Here is a 24,796-nt window from a genome sequence, read left to right as displayed (position 1 = left end):
GGGTCTTATTTTTGTATCCTTTCAGCCAGTCTATGTCTTTTGGTTGGGGCTTTAGTCCATTAACATTTAAGGTAATTATTGATATGTATGTTCTTATTGCCATTTTATTAATTGCTTTGGATTTACTTTTGCTGCTCTTTTTTCTTTCCTTCTTCTCTTGTTCTTTTCTTCCTATAGAAGTTCCTTTAGTATTTGTTGTAAGGCTGGTTTTGTGTTGCTGAATTCTCTCAGCTTTTGCTCTTCTGTGAAGGTTTTGATTTCTCCTTCAAATCTGAATGAGAGCCTTGCTGGGTAAAGTCATCTTGGTTGGAGGCTTTTTCCTTTCGTCATGTTAAGTATATCATGCCACTCCCTTCTGGCCTGCAGAGTTTCTGCTGAAAAATCTTATTGGGGTTCCCTTGTATGTTATTTGTTTCTTTTCCCTAGCTGCTTTCAAGATTTGCTCTTTGTCTTTAATTTTGGTCAGTTTGATTAATATGTGTCCCAGTGTATTCCTCCTTGGATTTATTTTATATGGTAGTCATTGTGCTTCCTGCATTTGAGTGAGTGATTCCTTCCCCATGTTAGGGATATTTTTCGGCTATTGTCTCTTCAAATATTTTTTCTGTCTCTTTCTCTTGCTCTTGTCCTTCTGGCACCCCTATAATATGGATGTTGGTGTGTTTAACGTTGTCCCAGACTTCTCTGAGACTCTCTTCATTCCTTTTCAGGCTTTTTTCTCTTTTCTGTTCTGCATCTGTAATTTCCACTAATCTGTCCTCCACCTTGCTTATTCATTCTTCTACCTCCTGTATTCTGCTGTTAGCTACTTCTAGTGAATGTTTTATTTCAGTTATTGTATTTTGCATCTCTTCTTGTTTAAGTTGAATATCTTGTATCTCTGCTCAGTGTTTCCTCTAAGTTATCCATCTTTGCCTCCAGTTTATTTCCAATGTCTTGCATCACCTTAGCATCAACAGTCTAAAGTCTTTTTCCTGGAGGCTGAGAATCTCCTCATTGCTTAGCTGATTTTCTGGGATTTTTCCTTTCTCCCTCATCTGAGTTATAGTTCTCTGTCTTTTCATTTTTATAGGCTTTTAATGTGGTGACCTTTTTACTGATAATAGAGCTATAGCCTCTCTTGCTTCTGGTGTCTGGACCCCTTGTGGCTGAAGTCGGTATGGGGGGCTTGCTCTAGGCTTTCTGATGGGAGGGGCTGATGCCTGCCCACTGGTAGGTGGAGCTGATTCTAATCCCTCTGATGGGTGGGGCTTAGTCTCTGGATGGGATTAGAGGCAGCTGTGTGCCTGAGGGGTGTTTAGTTAGCCTGTTTTCTGAGAGGTGGGGTTGTGATCCCATCTAGATTGTTGTTTGCCCTGGGGCTTCTCAGCAGCTGACGGGTGGGGCCAGATTTTCCCAAAATGGTCACCTCCAGAGAAAGGCAGGGCTGCTGAATATTCCCCAGAGATTTGCTTCCAATATCCTTCCCTCACAACAGGCCACATTCACCCCTGTTTTCCCAGGAGGTCCTCCAAGAACTGCAGTCAGGTTTGACTGAGATTCCTATGGAGACTTTGCTTTGCCCTGGGACCCAGTGCACATGGATATCTGTGTGCCTTTTAAGAATCGGGTCTCCATTTTCCGCAGTCCTGTGGAGCTCCTGCACACAAGCCCCACTGGCCTTCAATGTCAGATGCTCCAGGGGCTCTTTCTCCTAGTGCCAGATCCCCACATGTGAGAGTTTGATGTGGGGCTCAGAACTCTCACTCCTGTAGGTGAGTCTCTATAAACCAGTTAGTTTCCAGTCCCAGGAGGTATGGGGTTGTTTATACCATGAAATTGCCCCTTCTGCGTCTTGATGTGTCCTCCTCTTTTTCTTCTGGAGTAGGATATCTTTTTTAAGGTTTCTGTTCCATTTGGGTGGAGAATGCTCAGCCTTTAGTTGTGAATTTTGTTGTTTTTAGGAGAGAAGTTGAGCTCCATTCCCTCTATTCCGCCATTGTAATCCCATCTCGGTTCCCTGCCTTCTGAATTAGAGATAGTTCCTACTGAAAAGACTCAAAGTGCCAACTACTTACTTTCACAGCACCCTTACATGTTGAATGTGACTCCACAAACAGGACTGCCAGTCAAGGACACATGCCACGTATTTGAAGCTAAACCTAGAGACATTTAAAATCCAACCACAGACTCCTAAATTTATGGAGAAGATAGTACTAGCAATGGCAGCTATTTCCAGTATCCAGGTATGACAGAAAAGTCATTCTAGTGGCAGATTGCAGCGTACATCTCCCAAGTAGGAGCATTACTCACTGCTGCCTCTTTTCCAGGCAGGATAGCTTCCAAACTGATTCTTTAACTTTTTGGAGAATTTTGTGAGAGGCTTCCTACCTTTACATAATTTTTTCTGCTGAAACTACATGGAGTTGGTTTCTACTGCTGGTAACTAAGAGACATGGACACCAGATAGAACACCTCCTTCTTTGTATCTCCCATTATACTTCATTCCCTGGTCAATATAGCAGTGAGTTATATTATTTTATAATTAATTGCCTATAGAATATAGGATAACTTTGTCAAGAGGGAAGGAAAGAGCATTTTAGGCAGAAGGCATAGCAGGAGACCATGTGGCTGGAAGTAACATCAAGAATACCAGGCACTGAAGGGACACGGTGTCCAGAAGGTAAAGTGAACTAATTGGTGAAAGATGTCAATGGACAGAAAGTTGTCAGAGGAGTTAAAAAGCTTGATCATACTAGCTCTTTAAGACTATTCTAAGACATTTTTATTTTTAAGTTCAAGAGCAGTGAATTTAAAAGTTCAGTAGTTAAATCTGTTGAAGTTTTGGAGTTCCCGTCGTGGCTCAGTGGTTAACGAATCTGACTAGGAACCATGAGGTTGCGGGTTCGATCCCTGCCCTTGCTCAGTGAGTTAAGGATCCGGCATTGCCGTGAGCTGTGGTGTAGGTTGCAGACGCAGCTCGGATCCCGCGTTGCTGTGGCTCTGGTGTAGGCCTGTGGCTACAGCTCCAATTCGACCTCTAGCCTGGGAACCTCCATATGCCACGGGAGCGGCCCACAAAATGGCAAAAAGACACACACACGCAAAAATCTATTGAAGTTTTTTAACTGATAGATGTCATACTTAGATTTGTATTTTGAAAAAAAAAATTACTCTTCTGGCATAAGGAATAAATTGGAAGTGGGGGAATGGACAGTGGAATTTGCCTGGATTTGAACTCTGTTCTTACTTAGTATCAGGAGGTTTTACATTGTTCTAAGCTAATCATTGCTTTCTGTCCACATCCTACTACTAATTCTGAAATTTTCCTTTTGGAGTAATCCAGAGTGAAGACCTCCTCTCTCCCATCAGAGAGTCTTTTAACCTTTAAAGCTAACTAAACATGCAGAGCAGGCCGGGGAAATATTTTCTCCCAATTTCTTGCTATTTATAGATATCTATTGCTAATGCAGAGACTGAAATTTTTATCAAGCCCATTCGACTTCAAATAGATGTATAACTCAGATTGGATTCTTTTGACGTCCAGGAGTTAAAGCAGTTCTAGCTTGTTTTTTGTTTGTTTTTTTATGAATTGGAATACCTTTCAGAGTTCTCTCATGGTGCAGTGGGTTAAGGATCCAGTGTTATGACTGCTGTGGCTCTGGTTGCTGCTATAGCTTCGATCCCTGTCCCAGGAAGCTTTGCGTGCTGTGGGTGTAGGCAAAAAAAAAAGTTGGAGTGCCTTCATCTTACTCTTTTAAAACTAAAAGTGAAAATATCACACTAAGACATATGCTAATAATGTGTATTTATATTATTTGACATATTGTATTTTATAGGATGTTTTTATTTCAAGAGCTATTCAAAACTAAAATTAAGTTTAAAGATACTATTTGTATTTTTAGTGGTCTCCGAAAATGAAACAATGATTGCAGATGGCCAGTCTGCAGATGGCCAGCCAAATAATTTGAGCTGCTACTGATTTTAATAATTATGTCCCTCTGAATTTTAGCCTATCTCACAAAACATTACAAAAGACATTCAGTGGTAAACCAAACAAACAGTTTCGTCTTTTGTTCACTAGTAGAGTCAAAAACCTTTAAGTTTCTGAAGAATAATGTTACCTTTCTAGAAAATCTTTCCAAGCATACTTTAAAAGCAATATCCCATAAGTTTGTTTCTATGTCTATGACTCTTTTTCTGTTTTGTATATAGATTCATTTGTATTTTATTTTAGACTCCACATATAAGTGATATCATATCAAAAGTAAAAAGAGGGTGAGGGATAAATTAGGTGTATAGAATTAACAGACGCAATCTAAACTTACATAGAATAGTTAAGCAACAAAGATTTTCTGTATATTTCAGAGAACTATATTCAATATTTTGTAATAACCTCTTATGGCAAAGAATCTGAAAAATATGACATATACACATAACTGAATCACCTGAATTAGAGCAATATTATAAATCAACTATATTTCAGTTACAATTTTTAAAAAGCAGTATCCCGAACAAAGGCAAGACATTTGGTGTCTAATATATGCAAAATTGATAGACAGACCTGTGTAAGGCCGCCTTCAAGCCAGCCTCCTCATGACAGCACTGCAGGAGCTAGGGGAGGTTAAAGGCAGAGGCAAAGAGGAGTTTTCCAGGTTCCAAAATGTTATCTTACATAGGGGTGATTTTGTTTGCTATTGTTAACCATGTTTGTTCCTATCATTCCATGATTATTTTAACTAACAAAAGTGTAGAATTTGCTTAAGAAAAATAGAGGTATATATGATTGTCCAAAGTACCTTTAAGGCAATATTAAGCTGGACCATCTGAATTTGTCATATTTGTAAGTCAAAAATGATTGAATATGAAACGTTCATTTAGTTCAACCTCATGAAAACCTACCAGAGTACTTTAATATACTATAATATTTAGCAATTCATCAAGTTTGCACATTCTGAGTAGATAAAAGATGTTTTTCTCCATTTTTTTGTTATCAGTAATTATTTATAATGAAAACTATTTACTTTTATCAAATAAATTTAATCTTATTAGGTGTCAGAAACACTTGCTATGGACATTTATAAAGTAGATTATCTAACTCATAAGAGACTTTTTAATGTTATAACGAAGGAGCAAAAGGGTACAAAATATACTGATATAGTGACCCAGACTATAATGCTTTTATAGTCCTCATTGATCTCTGGGCTGATAGTCTAGAATTCAGAATTTTTCCACAGCTGTCACAGAATTTTAAAATATACACTCAAACTGTTTGCTCTCCCTAATTTTTTGGAACTTACATCTCAGGTAAGACACGGGTTAATATGAAAATTTAAAAAAATAATAATTATAGAGCTAACTTAATAATACTTAGGTAACACTTAAATAGTGTTTACTGTGCCAGGCACTGTTTTAAGTGCTTTACATACATTAACTCATTTAAACCCCATGGAAATACAGAGAAGTAGGCAGTATTATCATTATTCCCATTTATACAGATGGGAAAATAGAGGTGCAGGACAGTTAAGCAATTTGTACTAAGTCATAAGCTGAGTAAGTGCCTAAACCAAAATTTAAAACTAAGAATTATGGCACCAGAGTTGGTAGTTAACCAACAGTGAACTGACTTTCAATATATAGAAAGTCTAGTATCATTGAATCAATTCTAATACATGGCAATGGTTACAATATTAGTTGAAATACTAACTTCCTTAATGAAGATTGTTAAGTTTCTTTCCATTCTATTAGCTACCATTCTGGACTGTTGCAGTAGTTCTTTAGCTAGGATAGAGATTTCTAATCTTCTCCCCATTTCTAGGCCAGCCTGCATCCTGCTGCTAGATTAATATAAGTAAATCATCACTTTAATTAGGTTACTGTCTTGCTCAAATCCCTTTCATGACTATATTTCCACTGCCAGGAGAAGATGTAAATGAGAGCAGCCACTACAATCTGGTAGCAGAGCTGGAAACACCTTACCACAGTTTGGTATTTCTTGGAAATTTCCTGTTTTATCTTAAAACATTTGCACAAATTTTACATCCCACTGCTTAACACATCTCTTTTAGTATAAAAATAATCTAAATTGACAGAACATTGTAAATCAATATAATAAAAAAATTTAATTAAAAAATCTATTAAATTTTTTTGTTTTTGAATTTTTATTAAAGTATTTTTATAATGTTATGCTAATTTCTGCCATACAGCAAAGTGACTTAGTTATACACATTTATACATTTTTATTTACTATTCCTTTCCATTATGGTTTATCCCAGGAGATTGGATATAGTTCCCTGTGCTATACAGTATGACCTCATTGCTTTTCCACTCTAAATGTAATAGTTTGCATCTATTGCCGCCAAACTCCCAGTCAGTCCCTCCCTCTCCCCCCTCCTCCTTGGCAACCACAAGTCTGTTCTCTATGTCTGTGAGTCTGTTTCTGTTTCGTAGATAGGTTCATTCATGCCATATTTTAAATTCCACATGTAAGTGATATCACATGGTATTTATTTGTCTTTCTCTTTCTAATATACTTCCCTTAGTATGATAACCTGTAGTTGCTTCCATGTTGCTGCAAATGGCATTACCATTCTTTTTATGACTGAGTACTATTCTATTGTATATATGTACCACATCTTCTTAATCCATTCATCTACCTGTGGACATTTAAGTTGTTTCCAAGTCTTGGCTGTTGTGAATAGTGGGGCAGTGAACACTGGGGTGCATGTATCCCTTTGGATCATTGTTTTGTCTAGGTGTATGCCCGGAAGTGGAATTGCTGGATCATATGGTAATCCTATCTTTAGTCTTCTGAGGAGTCTCCATACTGTTTTCCATAGTGGTTGCACCAACTTACATTCCCACCAGCATTGTAGGAGGGTTCCCTTTTCACCATACCCACTTCAGCATTTCTTATTTACAGACTTTTAAATGATGGCTAGTCTGACTAGTGTGAGGTGATATCTGATTGTAGTTTTAATTTGCATTTCTCTAATAATTACTAATGTTGAGCATTTTTTCATGTGCCTACTGGTCATCTGTATGTCTTCTTTGGAGAAATGTCTATTTAGGTCTTCTTCCCATTTTATGATTGGGTTGTTTATTTTTTTGTTATTGAGTTGTATATTTTGGAGATAAAGGCTTTGTCAGTCACATCATTTGCAAATATTAGAAATAATGTATTACATTGAAATAAATGTTTTGGAATTCCTGTTGCGGCTCAGCAGTAACAAAGCCAACTAGTATCCATGAGGAGGCGGGTTTGATCCCTGGCCCCACTCAATGGATTAAGGATCCGGCATTGCCATAAGCTGTGGTGTAAGTCGAAGATGTGCCTCAGATCCCATGTTGCTGTGGTGTAGGCTAGGAGCTGCAGCTCCAATTTAATTTCTAGTCTGTAAACTTCCATATGCTACAGGTGTGGCCCTTAAAAAAAAAAAAAAAAAAAAAAAAAAGTTAAGCTAATTAATAACCCTACAATGGCCTCTAAGTGTTCAAGTGAAAGGGAAAATTGCGTGTCTCTCATTTTACATCAAAAGCCAGAAATGATTAAGCCTACTGAGGAAGGCATGTCAAAAGCTGAGATAGGTTGAAAGTTAGATCTCTTGTGCCAGTTAGCCAAGTTTTGAATGCAAAGGAAAAATTCTTAAAAGAAATTAAAAGTGCAACTCTAGTGAACACATAGATGTTCACAAGAAGGCAAATGTTCACAAGAAGCAAAACATCTTTATGCTGATAAGCAGAAAGTTATGGTGGTCTGAATAGAAGATTAAATCAGCCCCCACATTCCCTTACGCCAAAGCCTGATCCAGAACAAGGCCTTAATTCTCTTTAATTCTTTGAAGGCTGAGTGAGTTGAGGAAACTGCAGGAGAAAAGTTTAAAGCTAACAGAGGTTGGCTCATGAGGTATAAGGAAAGAAGCCATCTCCATAGCATCCAAATACAAGGTAGGCCGGCAAGTGCTGATGTAGAAGGTGCAGCAAGTTATCCAGAGGACTAGCTAAAGTAAGTAATGAAGTTGGCTACATTACACAGCACATTTTCAATGTAGCCTTATGTTGGAAGAAGATGCCATCTAGGACTTTCATAGCTAGAGAGGAGAAGTCAGTGCCTGGCTTCAAAACTTTAAAGGATAGACTTCCTTTCTTATAAAGGACTAATGCAGCTGGTGACTTGAAGTTGAAGCTAGTGCCAGTTTCTATTCAAAATATCTTAATGCCCTTAAGAAGTATGCTAAATCTCCTCTGCCTGTGCTCTATAAATGGAACAACAAAGCCTGGATGACAGCACATCTGTTGATATTGTGGCCTACTGCTCAGAAAAAAAATAATAATCCTTTCAAAATATTACTGCCTGGAGTTCCTGCTCTGGTACATTGGGTTAAGGATCTGGCATTGCCATAGCTGTGGTGTAGATCACAGCTCAGCTTAGATTCAGTCCCTGGCCTGGGAACTTATATATGCCATGGGCATAGCCATAAAGTATACATATATTACTGCTCATTTACAATGTACCTGTTCACCCAAGAACTCTGATGAAGATATGTAATGAGATTCCTGTTGTTTTCATGCCTGATAACACAAATCCATTCTTCAGACCATGGTTCAAGGAGTAATTTCAACTTTCAAGCCTTATTTAAGAAATATACTCTTTAAGGCTAGACCTGCCATAGATTCCTGTGATGGATCTGGGCAAAATTAATTAAAAACCTGGAAATAATTCACATTCCAGATGTCATTAAGAACATTTGCAATTCATGAGAAGAGGCCAAAGTATCAACATTAACAGGAATTTACAAAAAATTGATTCCAACCCTCATGGATGACTTTGAGAGGTTCAAGACTTCAGTGGAGGAAGTAACTACAGATATGGTAGAAATAGCAAAAGAACTAGAATTAGAAGTCGAGCCTGAAGATGTGACTGAATTGCTACAATCTTATGATGTAACTTGAATGGATGAGGAGTTGCTTCTTAAGGATGAGCAAATAAAATGGTTTCTAGAGATGGAATTTACTTTTGGCAAAGATCGTTGAAGTGACAATAAAGAATTCAGAATATTACATTAACTTCACTGATAAAGCAGCAGCAGGGTTTGAGAAGATTGAGTCCAGTTTTGGAAGAAGTTTGGTGGGTAAAATGCTATCAAACCACATTGCATGCTATAGAGAAGTTGTTTGTGAAAGGAAGAGTCAATCAATGCACCCAACTTCACATTTAAGAAATTGCTACACAACCCAACCTGCCGCAGCAACCACCATCCTAATCATTCAACAGCCATCAACATCAAGATAAGACTTTCCACCAGCAAAAAGATCATGACTCACTGAAGACTCACATGATGGTTAGCATTTTTTAGCAATAAAGTGTTTTTTATTAAGGTATATACACCATTTTTTAGATATAATAACCTTTGCACAATTAATAGACCACATTATTGTTATATATAACTTTTGTGTGCACTGGGAAACCAAAACTTTTTGTGACTAGTTTGTTGAGTATTCTCTTTATTGCAGTGGTCTGGAACTGAACCTGCAATATCTCCAAGATATGCCTGTACCTTCTCTTCTCATGCCTATTATAGTGCTAATCTTTCAAGACCTAAATCAGAAGTTCCTGTTATGGCTCAGTGGAAACAAATCTGACTAGTAACCATGAGGTTGCTGGTTCGATCCCTCACTTTGCTCAGTGGGTTAAGGATCCGGCATTGCCGTGAGCTGTGATGTAGGCCACAGATGTGGTTCAGATACTGACTGCATTGCTGTGCCTGTAGTGAAGTCCAGAATCTGTAGCTCCAATTCAACCCCTAGCCTGGGATGCCTCAGGTGCAGCCCTAAAAGGCCAAAAAAAAAGACCTAATTCAAATACTAGCTTTTCCTGACTACCCCAGTCAGGACTCTGGATTCCTGTAATACCTACTTAATGCTTATTATGTAACAGGTTGTATTTTTAATATTTGTTTAATTAGGCCTTACACAAATTTTTAAGAGTTCAGCATGCAGAAAAATGAAAAAAAGGACATTTCGTGGAATGGACAGGACGTATACAAAGGCACAGGAATATGAAGTAGCACAGAGTGTTCCAGTACAGGCTAGGTTGTTTAGTATAGTTGGAATGTAGAATATATACTGCAGATGTGAGAAAAGTAGGAACCAAATCATGAACAAATTTACAGCCCAAACAAGAAATGTACATCCCACCTTTCCCAGGCCTGTCTATAATTAATGAGAAATCACAAGAAATGGAAAAAGGAAGATTTATTATATTAGTTACAACCAACTTTGATGTAAGTTCTCTAGTTTTAATATTCTTAATTTTTATAGATCATATTTTTATTTTGTATGCCTGTAAAAGTATATTTGATGCAGTCTTTTCTTCTAACCTAGTGTATATCTTTCCTGTACTCCATGTGTATATACATATATAGAGAAAGGAATTGTTCATTGCTTTAAAAGATTGGATTACACACACACACACACTCATACACACACACACACACACACACACACACACACACACCCCTGAACCTTGCATTTCTCACTCTACAATACTTTGTAGAAGAAGATCTAATTTATTTGTTCATGACTGCAATATTGTATATTACGGAGGCACCAAAATTTATTCAGACATTCATCTTATTTCCAGTTTCTTTATATTTTTCAAGGATGCATAGCTAAATCAAACCTTATGTTTATTTTGCTAAATTCCACTGTAGTCTAGATTAACCCACCAACTGCTAAATAATTCATGTAGGTCCAAACATATAAGACAAAAATTAACTTATATTGATAATTTCTTATTTATTATATTATCTCATGTCCTCTGATTGCTACCAAATTAGTGGATATTTGGGAGTTGTCCCCAGTAGTAATATAACATCATAATGCTTGAAATAGACTCATTTGATGACTCAAATTTTAAGTTAGAGTATAGTGATATCTTATATATTAAATATAGGGGAGTTACCATAATGGGTTCCAAACTGAGATGTTAATAGGAATTTTATGACAAAAATGTTCCATGGCCAGATTATTTGGGAAGATATACTGGACTGAACTGGGTTCTGCAAGTGTTTGTATTTCTCTAAGAGTATATTATTTCATGAAACACCATTTGGTAAGGAATTCTCTGCGTTATTCTAAAATAATATAGATATCGAATTTTGTTGAAGCATGTGGATAAATTCCTAAAATAATATAGATATCGAATTTTGTTGAAGCATGTGGATAAATTCCCAAAGACTATTTTTGTGACACCCATATTAGCCTCCCAGTAGTACAGTTCTGAGAAAGGTGACCCACCCAGATAGCTGTTCATTTATCTAGGTGTTAGTCCCACTATTCCTCCCCATACTTAATACACTTTTCAATCAACCACAAAAGCTTGGAATTCCAATGATAGTGGATTATGAATATTTCTAAAGCATACCCAGTACTTTTTTTACTTTCATACTTTGCAGATTTTTCCTGTTATAACTAATTTTAAAATCCTCTTTCTTCTTACATTTCTATATATGACGATCTCAGTTTTCTTTAAATGCTCCTTTGTTTTTGAAGCTTTTCTTCAAGCTCTCCAGTAAGAGTTAAAACTACTCCGTGTCTGATTTTTCTCATACCACTTTGCGTTTCTTTCAGTGACTTAACTTCCTGCCTTATGATTCACACAGTTGTTGGGCAAGTACACTACAATAAACGTTGTGCCGTGATCTCTAGTTCTTGCTGCAGAGGAGCTCCTAGGCCAGTGGAGGAGGCAGATATATCAATACATTTGTGCAGTGTACTATGACATGTATTTATAATGGTACACAACGCTAGTGGTAAAAGGATTGACATGAAAAACTATGGACTAAAACATCTGAAGGTAAATTAGCTAATATAACTGAGGTTTTAGCTTTATTTGGAATGTCCAAGTGTGAAGAACTGAAGTAGAATGTTGTACTGGGTATTGTACATAACTTTCTCTTCTACTAGCTTATAAATGCCTTGAAGATCTGGCCTGTATATTACTCATTTTGCTGCTTCCTTTCGAACCTAGCACTATTATATAGATGTGTAGAATACACTCAATAAACATGTGTTAAATTGACTTAATTTCCAGAAGTTGCTCATTTAAAAAATTCATTCTTAAACAGTCTGAAATTTGATATGTCTGCATATTCAGACTGCTATTTTATTCTTAATATATAATTATAGGGATGGGGATAAACAACATTTAAAAATTATTAAATAAATACTTTATTATTGGACTCTTCATCAGAAGTACTTTGGAAACTTTGGACTTACACCAAAATGTTTATGGAATTGCTTTTGTTCCTTAGTACACTATTTTGAATACACATACTAGTTTCATCTGAATTCTTGAACCAACTAAATGGCATCTCAAATTAAGTTTAGTGGGTCAAAAGTTATGTGTGGCTTCAGAGGTCAAAAACAACAAGAGATCTTCTGTGGTGCAAAAGTTAATTGCAGAGGCAATTACAAGAGAGAAATTCCAAAAATATTTTGAACAATTCTAGCATTTCTGGGCTTGGTTTATGGCCTCCCAAGATAACCATTTTGAAGGACAAAAAGGATTTAAAGTATATTTATTAAAATACCAGGTTCTTCATAGTCCCAGTTTGTAACTCCAAGTTATTAAGAAGAGTTGTTGTCTTTGTTGGGCTGGAATTTTAAGCATTTTATTATGTGTCCTGATTATCTTTCTTATACTATTTTCAATTGGTATTTAAGCTTTACCAGCGATCCTGATAACATAACTTGTTTTTAGTTAAAGAATGTCATTCTTCTTGGAGAAGAGACTTGTGGTTGCCTGATGGGAGGGGGAGGGAGTGGGAGGGATCGGGAGCTTGGGCTTATCAGACACAACTTAGAATAGATTTATAAGGAGATCCTGCTGAATAGCATTGAGAACTATGTCTAGATACTCATATTGCAACAGAAGAAAGGGTGGGGGAAAAACTGTAATTGTAATGTATACATGTAAGGATAACCTGACCCCCTTGCTGTACAGTGGGAAAAGAAAAAAAAAAAAAAAAAAGAATGTCATTCTTGTTTCATCATTTTCTTTCTTAAAAATAATGCTATTACAGCCTAGTTTTTTTTTTTCCATTTCATATTGGATATTTTCCATCATGAAAAAAACTTATACATTCATGCTCCTTGCCCCATTGTTATTATTGGCTAATGATAATGGAAGATGATACCAAAATCATCCTTATTTCCTGATTATCTGACCCTTTATCTAAAGGAGCCTAATCTAGAGATAAGACCACATATATATCAAATGGAGTAAATACTGTAAAGTAGCATGTATTTCAACTGCACTTTCTTAGCTTTTGAGAAATGAAACAGGAGTTGAGCTAAAGTTTACTTTTGCTTTAGCCAGAAAGAAAAGAATTGTCAACCAAAGTAATCCTGTAGACATTAAGAGGCGGATCTATTGAAGCAAAAAAATGCCTTTAAAAAAAAAGAAAAAAAGTCTTTTGAGCTCATTCGGGATACCAATTTCTAATTTTTATTCTGACTTTAGAATATTTTATTTCACAGGTTAACGAAACCATCTTTTATAAGGACTAGGTACCATTTTTCAGTTTCTCTTTAGTTAATGTTTTACTTATAAATAATAAAATAATTGTACCTCTCTAGATTTCACTAATTAATTATGATAAAAATCTCTTTTAAGTAATTCTGTAATATATTTTAAGAATACATATTTTCAAAATTATGCAAACATGTTATGGAGCACACAACTGTAAATATCAAAGTATAAAATAGAGATTTGAGGAGTATTGGCCTCGCTTTTAAATTTGGTTAAAAGGAAGCCATCTGAGCTGCTGTCACATGCCTAACCTAGAATAATTTGAACAACAATTTGCTCATTCTTATATTTCTTTATACAAAATACATATTCACAAATAATATGCACCATGTCCAGACTTTTAATAGGGTATTTTGATTTTTGTGAAGAGTTATAACTGTTACAAGGCATAGTATACTTTGTGAAGAAATTGGGCTTATGTTATTAAAATTTTTAGCAGGTAACATTTGTGTACTGTTTTACATTTATCACATATTTTTATATCTATTGTATCAATTACTCTTAGAAACAGTAGGGATAATACTTATAAGGTTGGCAGGAGTTAAGACTCATTTGGTTGAAGAATACTCTCCCTCTCTACCCTCCCCTCCCTCTGCAGGCTTAGGCTAAAAGGTGATATTTTTGGTTCATAAGATAGAATGGTCTTCTGATAAGCTAATCTGAGGTTCCCAATTCTTTCCTTCTAAATTGGTTCCATCGTCAGCTCCATACTTGGTTGTCCCTAACAGTTCTGAGTGTCACCAGTCCTGATTTGGTTATGTGTCCATCCTAGGACATCTTGCTGTGGACGGAGGGGTAGGGCAATATGCTAACTGACTTTGGCTGTTAGGCCCACCTTTAAAGCTGTAGAATGGGTAAGTGGTCCAAAGGAAAATCAGTGTACAGTTACCAGAAGTACCAAGAAAGCATGGTGGTGAGGCAAAATTCACATATCCACTCCAGCAGATAATAACATCTCTACTTTACAGATAAGAAAATATATTTGGAGAGGCTAAACGTCCTACCCAAACTTATGTCTTTTGGTTAAAAATCCTGCTCCAGGCTGCCTTAAAGGAAAAGGGAAGCAGGAATGGATAAGAAAAAAGGTGGTTCCATGTTTGATATTTATTTTTAGTCTATGTTTTGAAGTAAACCAGGCACAATTGATTTTAGGGTAATAATATAGTCTGATCTCTGTGGTTAGGGCTAGAGTTGTTGAATAACACATTTGTGGGATATAAAATGTGCCAAGGTCTGTGCAGGGGGGTAGAAGAGGTACAGTGGACATGATCCTCAGAACCCAGAGTTAGGAATTTGGGATTAAAAGTAAAATAGCTAGCATGTATTAACCGTTCCTTATACCTGAGGCAGTGTGCTAAGCACTGTATTTATATCAGATTACACTAACATCATACCTGTGAAATAAGGATTTTACAGATTAAGGAAGCTTAAGCAAAAAGAGGTTTAATATCTTATCAGAGGCTATATAAGTAGAAAGGGGTAGAGCCAAGATTTGAACCCAGGAAGTCTAGAACCCACTTCAGTGCTTGTTTTTGTTTTTCATTGTTTCCAGTTAAAGTATCAGTGTTTAGATATCTGCCCCGTGCTGGCTGCCATGGCAGATGATTATCTGATCTAACAAATATTTTCTAGAAGCTTACTCTATAAGGTTATATAATGCAATAATTCATATGCAACTACATTTAAGAATTTAAATTTGAATTGCTGTTTCCACAGTTCATTGCCAATGTTAATTTTATGTTTTGTTTTGTTTTATTTTATTTTATTTTATTTTTTGTCTTTTTAGGGCTGCACCCACAGCATATGGAGGTTCCCAGGCTAGGTGGCTAATCGGAGCTGTAGCTGCCGGCCTACGGCAGAGCCACAGCAATGCCAGATCCCAGCCATGTCTGCAGTCTACACCACAGCTCACAGTCTACACCACAGCTCACAGCAATACCAGATCCTTAACGCACTGAGCAAGGCCAGGGATCGAACCTGAAACCTCAACGTTCCGAGTCAGATTCGTTAACCACTGAGCCATGACGGAAACTCCTGTTTTGTTTTATATTTATCAGTTACACCTGCACATAGTTCATGAGTAGTCCTAAAAGACTTATTTTTAAAAGAAATTAGCAGTTTCCTGCTCAGCACCTCCTCTCACCATTTTTCCAGTTCCCAGAAATAATCACTTTGAATTATTTTTAAATGTTTCTTTAGGTATTTATGAAAAGACTATCTCTAAATATTATGAGTACTATGATTTTAATTCTACTTCTTGATTTTTTTCAGCCTCACATGTAAAGTATTGTTTTCCCTTGGAAGCTGTAGATTTCAATCTCTTTTATGTCCATGCCCATCACAGTGCACCAACACAATAATATGATTTTGATGTTTTCAATTACATGCATTTTATAACTAAATAAACTCAGCTTATGACTGGACCATATCATGTATCTAATTCTCTGCCTTTCTTAAAGCGAATAATTGTCATATTTTTCATAGTTTATTTCCTATGTACCTGTTTCTGTTTCAGCTGCAAACTCTGGCCCTGATGTCTTTTTTTCTTTGGAGCTTCTTTTTGTCCTTGATTTGAGTTGAATCTTTTGTTTTTAATGTCTTTTCCTTCTTCATTTACTGCTCATTTTGATGGAGCAATTCTAACAATAGCTTTGATCTTTCCTGTTTGAATTATGTCTTCATGCTTTATTGACATTCTATTGGTATCATGGGTGAGTACAAAATGCTTGTTTGGAATTTTTTTTCTCTCACAATTTTTTAGTCTTTCTCCATTGTCTTTTAGTTTCTTGTGTTGAAAATTTGAAAGATGTTCTAATTTCCATTTTATATGTTTTTCTTTCCTGGAAGCTTTTATGATTTTCTATTTGTCCCAAAGATCAGAAATTTTCTTTGATGTATCCTATTAGGGATCTATTTTCATTCATTTTGCTAGGCATACAGTGAGCCCTCTTAATCTAGAAATTTATGTTATTTATTTCAGGAAATGTTTCGTGAATTATCTTCTTTGATGATTTCTTTCTCACTGTTCTTTTTCTATTATTTGGATGTTGAACCTCCTAGCCTGGTCTTCAAATTTTCTTAGCCTTTCTTTCCTATATATTTTTTTTCTTTTTTTGGCTTTTTACTTGCTGGGAGTTCTTCCAACCTTTTCTTTTCAGGTTTCCATTTCTATCGTAATTTTGCTTCCTAACATCACTTTCTTTTTCCCTGATTTTTTTAAAGCAATCTGTTCTTGTTTCATGGATGCGGTTCTCTTCTCTCTTTGAAGATAAATTTTTTTTGGAATTTTATTTTCATGAATAGTTCTGTTTACTTTCTTTGTTTGTTTGTTTTTCGAGGCTCCATATTTCATGTTAGATGCTTTGCTCAGATGTCTAGTGGTCATTGCCTATCAGCTCATATTTAAGGTGGTAAGAAAGAGGGATGTCTAGGTAATACATATTTAGGGCTTGATGACTGTGGATTTCCTAAATCTGACTATGCTTGTTTTATTTAGGAACCCCCAGTATCAATTTATTGAACACCTTTCTTTTTAGTTAAATTAGATTTACCAAAGAAGAATCTTTCACTCTCCTGCCTAGAAGTTATAAGATGGACTCCTAGCATTTGGCAAAACAACAACAACAAAAACTAGGTAGAAGAGGATTTAAGGGTCTCAATATCCAGAATATAAAGTTTCCTTCAATTCTGTTTTCAGTAGAGTACTCTGCCCACAAGAATTCTCTAAAATTTCTCAGATGGGGAGCCTTCTGTTTTACCATTCAAAGGAATAAACGTTTAGTCTTCTGCTGAGATGAGATAGCAAGGGCTACTTGTCTGGTTGTGAAAGGTAGAGAGGGAATGCAAGAAACTATTTTTTAATAGACTTCAGGGAGTTCCTGTCATGGTTCAGTGGTTAACGAATCCGACTAGGAATGGTGAGGTTGCAGGTTCAATCCCTGACCTTGCTCAGTGGGTAAGGATCCAGTGTTGCTGTGGCGTAGGCCAACAGTTACAGCTCTGATTAGACTCCTAGCCTGGGAACCTCCATATGCCATGACGGCAGCCCCAGAAAAGGCAAAAAGCCAAAAAAAAAAAAAAAAAAAAAAAAATAGACTTCCAACCAGACTTGCTCTTATTTCTACCTTTAGCTCATTCCCATAAGTCTAGGTGCTACCAGTTCCTAAGTTTTTTGAAAACTGCAATGCAAATAAAATTGTTTCCTGGCTTTACCTACTGCTGGTTTAAGATTCTATTTGCTTGGAATTCCCGTTGTAGGTCAGTGGGTTAAGAAACCATCTAGTATCCATAAGGATATGAGTTTGATCCCTGGCCTTGCTCCATTTGGGTTAAGGGTCTGGCATTGCTGCAAGCTATGGCATAGATCGCAGATGCAGCTCTGATCCAGTGTTGCTATGACTGTAGTGTAGGCCAGCAGCTACAACTCCCATTCAACCCCTAGCCTAGGAACGTCCATATACACAGGTGTGGCCCTAAAAATAATTTTTTTTTCTAAAGGCAAAATTCTGCTCACTTGGATTTGCTAAATTAATTAGTTTAATTAATTCTAGCTTCCAACTTTTGGTAACTATCATTCGTCTCTCATTCTCCTTTTCTTTCTTGCTTCATGCTTTTTAATAAAAAATTGAATGTTGTATTTTAATGTGGTTTTGAAGGGGGGTGGAGTTAAATGCGTATGTTCAATCTACCATCTTTAACCAGAAATCAATATTGCTAATTTTGTTATCTACTGAGTAGTTTCTTCTTTTTAACATTTGTTAGATTTGAGATAAAAATGCCTTTTTTAAAAAGACAATTTCTATTTGAAGAAAATGGAAAATACCTTATTCAATCCCTATATTCAGACTCTCAGGCTCAGAGTAAAATTTGAGGAGATTGCTGTTTATGAATTATGTATTTTATATTAAATGCTTTAAGTATGACATAGACCTGCTTTCTTCACAGCGTGTGGATATGTTTAGTACTCCATCACCCTGAAATAACTAGGAGCCATCTATAACCAAGCTCAGTCTCTTAGAATCAGGACATATAACAAGATCATCAAAATTTCTGAATTGGAAACTGGGCAACATAGTGTAATCTTTAGCAACCATGAAGTAAACAATGTGGTTTCTCTCACTGTCTTACTTAATATATGTATGCAGCAGTTTTTAATTATTGTAGACAATGTCTTATGTACATTTCATTATTTCACTTAATACATGTATTAGAATTTTTTATTGTCACATGGTGTTTTTTGAATAAATCCTCAGAGAAGTTAAATTACTTCCTCAAATTCACACAGCTAGTATGTGACAAAGGTAGAATTTAAACTCAGGATTCACTCTCTGGAAGGGAGTGTGTAGAAAAAAACTTGGAATTACGGAACTACATTAAAGGTCCCTGGAAACTGGGGAGAAGTCACAGAAAGGCTGCTATCAAAAATCGTAATCAGAAAAATCATACAATTTATCATTTGTACATTTCATTGACTCCTTATAATAGTCCTATAAGCTGGCTATGTAGATTTAAATTTTATAGTTGTTTATTTCTAGTGTGTAAAAAACTGTTTGCCTATATGTAAAATAGATTTATCTTACAAACCCCTTTTTTGCTGACATTCCCCTAACCATCATTTCCATAGATAAAGTAAAACTTAATCTTACCTATTGGTAGTAGCTTAGTCACTTCTAAATTAAAATTGAGTCAGTTTAAGCTTTAAACTAGATTCTTCCTTTCCTTCCTCTCTCCTTCTTTTCTACTCTTCCCCAAGTTCCTGGGGAGACTCATCATCCTGTCATGGCAAATGAGCGTGGGTTTCTACATCCTTCTGTCTGCCTGCTGGTCCCTGTTCAGTTACTCTTGGTGCTTGGCATTTGGGCACCATGTGCCATCATGCACTGACATGTAGTTCCTCTTGCTTGGACTCTGGACTTCATACACTGGATCTACTGCCACTCTCCTTGCTGTGCTCTCCAGTTGTAAGGACCAGGTGTTGTTTACCCTGTTTCTTTGAATTCCAGTCTCCTTTATATCTGCCAACTCAATCTTAACCACTCACTCCACCCACTCAGGGCAGAGACTTTAGTAACTTTTCAGCTGTTCTGCCATTATACATTGGTATGCTTAGAACCTAAAGATGTCTTCAGACAAATCCTCCCAGGTACCTTTCTCAGTCATAATCTTCTATGCTCAGATACCCCAATGCCCTTTCCTGCCTGGTGGCCAGTGTCTTATTTCCTTGGCATGGGAAATCTCTCTTATATCATCTTGCACTCTTGTCTACACTATAGTTTTTATGGTATAAGTTTTATAATGATCATATAATAATGCAGCTCTGTATTTCCTGAAATGATCAATTGAAAAAACATATTACATAAGAAAGCAAAGTATAGAACAGAGTGTATAACCTGCTCCATTTCTATAAATACATATATCAATGTGTGAATGCATTAAACATTTCTGGAAGAATACGAGATTGGTAGCAGGGGTTGCCTCTGGGGAGGGAAAATGGATGTCGAGGGGACAAGACTAGAAGACAGATTTTTTCACTGCCTTTTTATATCTTTCAAATTCTATATCATGCAAATAACCTATTCAAAAATAAATAAAAGATAATTATAAAACATGTATAATTTGGCTTTTTCAATCCTGCCAAGCTCCAGATCATCTGATTCTCAGCCACAGACAGAAAGTAGCTCTTCTGGCAAAGCTATGTCTTTTTTTTTTTTTCCCCTTCTCTGCTTCCTGATGTGCCACTCTTTCTTGTAGAACTTTATTGAAGGCTGCATGAAGCAGCAGCCTGCTCCAGCATTCTGAGTTTTCGCCCTTCGTTACAAGGAAAAACATTTCAGTAGGAAGATGGCCTGAATCCCAAATATATCAGATGATGGTTTAGCTGTTTTGCTAATTTGCCAGACTGAGATGGAGGCATCCTCACTACCCTTCACTTGACTCCTTTGGCCAAGCCAGGATTGTATTGTAAGGTCTGTTACTTGCAAGAAATTTTGTGACCTGCAGGCCTATAACACTGATATATATTTAATAAATTATGTAAATAAATGCATGAGTGAATAATTTTATCTCTAGGAATAATCCACCTAATTTTAAATGAATTGACTGCTAGAGATTTTTCAAAGTCCTTATTTTAAATTTCTCAACTGTTCAAAAAGTATAGCTGTCTTTTTTCCCCAGGTCCAAGATCCAAGCAAGGATCATGCATTGTATTCTGTTGTCCTATCCATTTACTCTCCTTTAATCCAAAAAAAAAAAAAAATCTCAGCCTTTTTGTGTCATATCACTGACACATTTTAAAAGTCTGGGCCAGTTATTCACAAGATGTCCCTTAACTTAGATTTTTCAGAATTTTTAAAAATTATTATATTCAGATTAAACATTCTTGGCAAGAATAACTCCATTGGGGATGCTGTGCCTTCTCACAGTATCATATCAAATATGTAAGAGGAAATTGGCAACACAGTAGAAAAGTACACCACGATGACTTGATAGAAGGTCCAGTTTGAGTTTTCAGGTCTCCTTGCTTTAATTTCATACTAATCAGGTAATTTCTAAGTGGTTTGGTACTTAAATAGACCAGGTATAAGTAAATAGTATTTTATCCAACCCCTTGGTTATCACTTTGGAGCAACAACCAAGTTCCCATTTTGAGTTCATCAGTTTCATGTGAGTTTATAACAGTTTGGGGAGCTGATAAAATCAAGTTTCTGATTTGCAAAGCTGAGGATGCATTCCCAGCACTGAAGTGAGAATTACCAGAGATGTTAACAGAAGTAAAATGTCACCGATAGTATTATGCTCTGTGAAGGGTCTCTATTAAAATAACCCTACCCAGGTATTTATTTTTTAAAAAACACATCAATAGCATATACTATTGTTGGCACTGTCGCAAGTACTTTATGAATATTAATCTTTATAAGAACCCTTCTACATGGCCCTATTATTATCCCCATTTACAGATGAGGAAACTGAGGCACAGTGAGGATAAGTAACTTTCCCAAGGTCATATAATATGCAAGTGGTAATATTTCAAACTTTTTTCTATGAGAACTCACTGGAAAACAGGCAGCCCATATAGCTCCAGTTTGTATTTAAGGATGATTTTCATTCAGCTGTTCCTTTAAATAAATGTGTGTGTATGTTATTTTTGTTACAGAGAGAAGAGGTACTCCTTTATAGGGACTCATAAAGGCATAGAGCATCCAGAGATTTACTGCCTCCACTACACTGCTGGGTCTCACAGCACGTGTTATGTTTTCATCTGTTTCTCTCCAGAAGGTAGGAGTTGTTTTCTCTCCATGAATTCTTCATATAATTATAGTTTTCTTATCTGTGAACTTAATTTATATTAAATATGAAAAGCATCTGTTATCAATAGATTAAAGTGCCACACATCTCCAAATAGCTAAGACACGTAAACACATTACCTCTAAAAAATATTTCTGTTATAAAATTAATACATGTTCATTGTTAAAAGCAAAAAAAAAAAGTATGGAAAAGTATAGTCATCCTACCACTATGAGATAATATTCTTGATATTTTCTTGTATGTCTTTACGAATTTATTGATATATATTTATATTATGTTTATGTACTTCTATAGATATTTATGATTATGACTAGAAGTAATAGGATATAAATGCTCTTTGGCTAGAATTCTTCCTTTACTTATCAATTTATTGCAGCATTTTTCATATCAATAAATATCCATATTTCCATTTTTAATGGTTGTATTATATTCTAGTTTAAGGGTATAATATAAATTATATGAATATTTTCAATTATTGAGTTTGAGATCTTTCTGTTTTTTTTTTTTCCCATGGTTAACATGACTTCAATGAACATCCTATGTCTAATGATTTCTTAGGACATTTTCCAAAAGTAATTCTTGCAGAACTTTAGTTGCTAAGAATCTTCTCTAATGAAAGGATTCCATGGCCTATAACATAAGGAAACACTGTTTTTCACCATCTTGGAGAATACCAGTGTATAGTAGTGTGCTAAGGTCTTAGAAGTCAAACTTACTTGACTGTAGAATCCTTAAATAACATCTGTCCATAGAATGTGGCCACTTGGAAAAGCTGTGCACGTGGGGGGCAGCGGAGATGTGGAAAATCTCTACTTTCTAGTCAGTTTTACAGTAAACCTAAAGCTTATTTTTAAAATGAAGTCTATTTTTTTAAAAAGGAAATGAGAAATTTGAAAAAGGAGTTTTTTTTAAATGCTATTGTATAAATTTACATTTAAAATTAAACTTAGACATACACATACACATTTGTCAACACCCCACTGAACACTTTTGAAAATGCTAGTTTATGGGTGGTATATTCTTAAAAATGGACTTGGTGGATCAAAGGGTAAATATATTGAAAGGCTTTACCAATTTGCATTGCCACTTTCTCTGTGGTTTTGTCATTTGGTATGAACTGTTTTTGTTTTTAAATAAATCTGAAATGACAAAAGTGTATGGCATTTAAATTTTCGTTTATTTGGTTACTAGTGAGATGAATGTCTTTATTTGTACTTTGTATTTCTTTTATGACTATCTCATTTATGCCCCATTCCAAATTTTTCTTGGGGTATTTAATGTTTTTTCTTGATTGATAAGAATCAAAAATCATATTCAGATATTAGCACTGTAAGGCACATTTGTTACAAATGTGTTTTCCCAGTTTCTCATTTTTTAATTTTTTTATGATGTTTTTTACTTTATGTGCTTTCTTTTTGCCATGTAAGATTAGCATTTCTATGAGCTTAAACCTGTCATCTTCCTCATGGCTCCTGCTTTTGATGTCTGCCTGTACATTGGCTTTCTTTATTGTAACTATTTATTATGGACATAATTTATTTCAAACATAGAATATAGACATTTATTTCAAACATAGAATATAGACATATTTATTTCAAACATAGAATATTTGGCAGAATACTATAATGAACTCCTGTGTACCTCAACCTGGCTTCAATAATTAAGAACTCATAGCTAATCTTATTTATAGTTCCTATATTACTTTGAAGCAAATTGAGACATTGAATCATTGAATATTTCAGTGTGCACACTGACTTTAAAGGTATTTTTAACTAACCTGTATTTTACCTCTACCATAGTTTGTCTTAACCAGAATCACTGACTTCCATTACAACATACTTAAAATGATACACCAAACATCAGCATCAGTTAAGGTTATCGTTACATAATTTAGGATTTTTAAATAGCCTCTGTAAAAATTATTTTAAGTACTTGTGTTGCTTGTCTCTCATGGGTTAAATATACATATCTGTATGATCCATACTTTTTTGTTACTACAGTTATATCTTAATAAAAAGCTTCAGTTTCCTTTTTATTTTACCAAAGTTATACCTTATTAAAATCTATAACTCTTTTTTACCATGATATAAACTTCATTTTTCTGTTCTCAAAAGGTATTGTCCTAAATTGTGAACTATGTCACTGTATTTAAAAGATACTTTCCAGGTATTTTGAGTAAAACTTTACAAATGCCTCTCCAGAAACATGGCAGGTTTTATTTTAATCCTTGGATTAGATAGAATTTTATTTGTTATATGCGATTGATATCTGATTAGTTTTTGAAGTATCAGCTCAGAAGAAAGCAGTACCTTCTCAGGATCTTCTGTGAAATTTGTTAGTGAATATAAAAGTTCATCATAGGAAATTAACAGACAATCTCATGATTGCTAATGCCAGAAAGAGTACAGAATATCACTAGATATAGTTCTTATTCAAAAAAGAAGGATACAAACCAGAGTTACTGGAAATAGAATGTCAGTACATATTAAAAGCAGAGAAGTAAGGAGTTCCCTTGGTGGCGCAGTGGTTAATGAATCCAACTAGGAACCATGAGGTTGTGGGTTTGATCCCTGGCCTTGCGCAGTGGGTTAAGGATCCGGTGTTGCCATGAGCTGTGGTGTGGGTCTCAGATGCGGCTCGGATCCAGTGTTGCTGTGGCTCTGGTGTAGGCCTGCGGCTACAGCTCTGATTAGACCCCTAGCCTGGGAACCTCCATATGCCGCGGGTGCGGCCTTAAAAAAAAAAGAAAAAGAAAAAGACAAAAAAAATAAAATAAAATAAAAGCAGAGAAGTAAAATCAATCCAAACCTTATTCATAGCTAGGTAAAATCATGTACATTTCTATAGTTAACAGTCTTTGGGTTAATGTTGCCAGATTATTTCATTTTATGAATGAGAAAACAAAAGAGCAGAGAGTTG

General features: G+C 35.6%; 1 protein-coding gene across 47 annotated transcripts in view; it reads left to right on the top strand.

Annotated features, from left to right (window-relative positions):
- MBD5 (methyl-CpG binding domain protein 5) overlaps positions 1-24,796 on the top strand; it is a 438,228-nt gene that overhangs the window by 253,945 nt on the left and 159,487 nt on the right. For 36 of the 47 annotated variants that reach the window (XM_084998691.1, XM_084998684.1, XM_084998699.1 and 33 more), the window contains one exon: positions 21,726-21,847. The gene's annotated coding sequence lies outside the window, so the exon portion shown is untranslated. Of the gene's footprint in view, positions 1-20,323; positions 20,539-21,725; positions 21,848-24,796 lie in introns of all 47 variants that reach the window. The other 11 variants (XM_084998675.1, XM_084998712.1, XM_084998695.1 and 8 more) reach the window with 1 other exon arrangement.

The sequence above is a fragment of the Sus scrofa genome, chromosome 15 (genome assembly GCF_054392235.1).
Source record: "Sus scrofa isolate SSC_HxYL_T2T_F1_AM1 chromosome 15, Sscrofa_HxYL_maternal_Yorkshire_Landrace_v2.0, whole genome shotgun sequence".
NCBI lineage: Eukaryota > Metazoa > Chordata > Mammalia > Artiodactyla > Suidae > Sus > Sus scrofa.
This window is presented reverse-complemented; position numbering and strand designations above follow the sequence as displayed.